Genomic DNA, 3,997 nt, shown 5'->3' on the forward strand with positions numbered 1-3,997 from the left:
AATTGAACTGATTGAATTCAATTACACGCAAAACAGCTTGCGCGCTCGTTAAGTTCATAACAAAACCGCTCGAATAATGACTTTCTAATTATTGATAGAGTAAATAAAAGATTTGAAAATTCTCAGCAGATCTTCGCTTAAATAATCGAGGCTAACAGCATTCGCGTATAAATTTTCCCGTGCACAATATATTGTATTCATTTTTTCCCATCGAAATTAATGGATAAATTAATTAATGGCTGACAGGAATGGCGTGACAGGATGACAAGGTCTGGGCTACATAATTTTTAACCGCCGGGGCTAGGTGTAAGGCCAAATTCATTCGAGGAATTATTATTGTGTCATTAATTAGCATTTAGGTGTTAATAGATAGGCTATCACTTTCAGAAATCCAAAAATCCTGCGGTAAAACTCAAATGGATTTTCTCACTTCAGTTTTAAAGAATATTTGACATTTCAGCTGCCAACAAATGAACTGTAATGATAATGATAATTATCAACACTTGCTATAATTATACGAAATTAATTATCTGTCATTAGTCTTATTTCTCTTCCAATTTTTTTATTTGGTGTCTTTTTTAATGCAATCTTTAAAAGCATCGTAAAAATTAATAGATTCTCCGGAATCTATTTCCGACTCTATCTTTTCTGGTGATTCACCGTCTTCTTTTCGATTTCCATAAATCGAGAACTGTTACCCGTCGACTAATCTTTAATTACTAAAGGATTACCAGGATTTCCAATGATCTCCGGTGATTTAATGAAATGCAACTAATTTACTAAAATCCTAATACTTCCTTTTTTTAAAAAAAAACACTCAATACTCGTTGTTGGGTAATAGAAATTAAATAATTCGAGCAACAATTACGGAACTCCCAGACAAAATCCCATAATATAATTCCATCAAATCTATCCTAATCACTTTGTACTCCGAAAAAAAAACGTAATTTCTACTGAATACTTCTTTCCGTGTGATAAATACTAGTTGGAAATTATATGATTACCTGAATATTCGCGTGGATTTCCTGATTTATCAAATTTCTATCGGCCCTCAAGATCATCGAGAACTTTTACGCACAAGAGACTCATAATTTCAAAACATCTGAAGTTAAACGATGCAACCCTAGTCTCAATAAATTGACAGCCTTGATTAAGAAAAATATTGGTAATAGAGTATTAGGTCAAAACATTTAGCTAATTGCAATCTAGTTTTCCACAGAATACACATACACGATTACCATGATAATTATTTGTCTAATTTCAATAACATGCTGAATATTGAAAAAAAAGGTTGTTCTATGAATGACTAGGATAATTAATATTAATTAATCATTAACGCTACAATGATCGGAGTTAATAAATGAAGACAAAGCAAGAATAAAAAATTAAGTAATAATAATAATAATATAACAGTAATTGTTCATGATTGAGACACTATCACTTCCGAATAGTACTTATTTATTATTTTAATACCTCGAGTAATTTCGTAATTTATAATAATTTCCCATTAGATTTCAATCATTACAATAATCTACTGTAAAGGATTGTCATGTAAATTGAGAAAAAAAAAGTGACTTCTGCCAAGTAAATTTGCTTAGCAAAAGTCATTATTTTTAACTGTCCGTTCTCTGAATAATTATTAATACTAACGAATTACCAGGAATTTTTCTCTGGAAAGAATAAAATACGAGATAATGCATGATCATCACCTATAGCGATATGAGTGTCATAATTCAATTGAAACCCAATCATAATTTTTTGTAATCATGCGATCAGAGAAAGACAATTTTTCAAAGTCCGCAAGTAGAATCTATCGAACGTCGCCTTTGATTTGAATTTCATCTTGTTTATTTATTATAAAAATAAAATATTTTAAAAGTGGGGGGTTAAGTTATAAATGGATGATGATGAAAAAAATGAAAAATTATTGAAAGGTAGCAGATGAAGACAAAATTTACAGAAAAATCATTAAAAAACCAGTTTACGATCAACATTTGAAAGTCCATTTTTATTCCATACTGCTATTAACTGTGAAATGTATTCTATTCCCCATCATGACGGCTGGTCAATTGCATATTTTTAATTATTTATCTGTAAACTTTCCAGATATCGTAGAATCAATATTTCTATCTGCCACCCTTCAACAATTTCTCCCCTTTTTTATTATTTTACATTACATTATTTTTCAATGGCTGTTGGAATGCCTTCCACAATATAAATTGAAACTCAAATTGAAAAATATTTTGCACTACCAATATAAGATTTGAATGAATAATTATCTCGAATAATATATTTGACAATTTCTCTGTCAATGCGACGATTTTCCGGGTGAAACGAGAGTTGTTTGAAAAATTGTTAATCTACCAGTGGTTGCAACTTCATACGAAAGTGAAAATAAATTGATTTTCAAAGCAATACTAAATGACGATCTATGCAGTTATGTTACCAACCGCCCGGTGGCCTTGGCCTACTGTTTCACCCACTTCTGGAGTGTGACATACACGATGAGCACATACAAAACGTACTCGTCACACAGTTGGTAAGAATTGCATAATCGTGTGTGACGATTTACCAGGGACGTAATGCACTCGACAGTAAACTACATTCCAACAATAATAACCCGTAATAATTGTTATTTCAATTAGTTCTCGCGTTTAAAAGTTCGAAAAGTTAAAATACAGCATTCAGGAGTCTTCCATATAATTTATCCCTTAAAAATATTTCAGAATCGACCGAGTTAAATAGCTCGAGGTTAATTGAAATTATGTCTTTCCCCTGAGGGGAAACACCGCGTGGGTAAACTTTAATTTCCGGAAATACTGAAAAATATTTATAGAAATGATAATAGACGACTGAGGATAACAATAATTATTGATGGTAATTAATAATAGATTAATATCCTTAATTTCATTACATTATAATTATATATAAAAGTATCTGTTTTGAAATTTCGTATTTTGTAATTTTTTTTTATGTAATTGAACCTAATTAGCTTAATGTTGATAGGAAAATCAATATTAGACATTTTTTCCCCAATTTTCATTTCCTCTTTGCTATGTCGGTTCTCATACTCAATGACTTTGTATAGGAATATAAAATACATGAGTATCTTATTTTATTTAAGCGGAATGACTTTTTTTCAAAACATCACACTTGAAATTCGACACATCGATAATTCTCGAAAAAATCGATGGAATTGCAAAATCAAATGACAATGTAAAGAATTCGTCAAGATCTTTGAAATCGTGTACAATATATTTCCCAAAATGAAATCGAATTCTCGAATCTCGAATTCTCGAATTCTCGAATTCTCGAATTCTCGAATCTCGAATTCTCGAATTCTCGAAATCGAATTAGCAATTAGCGGAATTTTGGAGCGTGACATGGTGAAAAATGAAGAAGAAATCAATTACTCTTCAAATACTCGACTAAATCTGGCGCAACTAATGTCAAGAGCTAAAAATGTTCTTTGCAGTATTATATGAATATTTCTATTTACTCGCATTGGGAATTTGGAAAAGTTGAACGAAACTTGAAATCTAGGTAAAACATAAAAATCACTTTTACACGTTCTAAACGTCATAACTCCATGACAAACGATGGGAAGCACATAACTAAAGTATTTTTTTTTTAAGCTCATTTCATGAACTTTCAAATGAGTACAATATGATAGTTCATTACGAAAGGAAGGGAGGAATTATTCTGAAATAGAAGGGAAAGAGAGCGTTACGGACACCGATCATTTATTTATAGATATTCTTTAATTTTTTCACCTAATTGCAGATTAGGTAAGGGAAAACAGTCAGAGGAGTTTGTACCCTGAAACAAAGAAAAGAAAACCGAAGAATCCCGGAAAAAATATCCCAGAAAAAAATATCCCACACATTCAAAACGTGTTAAAACTCGCTCAATTTAATTATTTTGCAATTTAATTATTATTTTCGTTGTCTATTTTTTCAGGGGCTCTAATTTTCCTATGGTCTATGGGTTTTAACAC

Source organism: Fopius arisanus, unplaced genomic scaffold, assembly GCF_000806365.1.
Source record: "Fopius arisanus strain USDA-PBARC FA_bdor unplaced genomic scaffold, ASM80636v1 scaffold00032, whole genome shotgun sequence".
Classification (NCBI taxonomy): Eukaryota; Metazoa; Arthropoda; class Insecta; order Hymenoptera; family Braconidae; genus Fopius; species Fopius arisanus.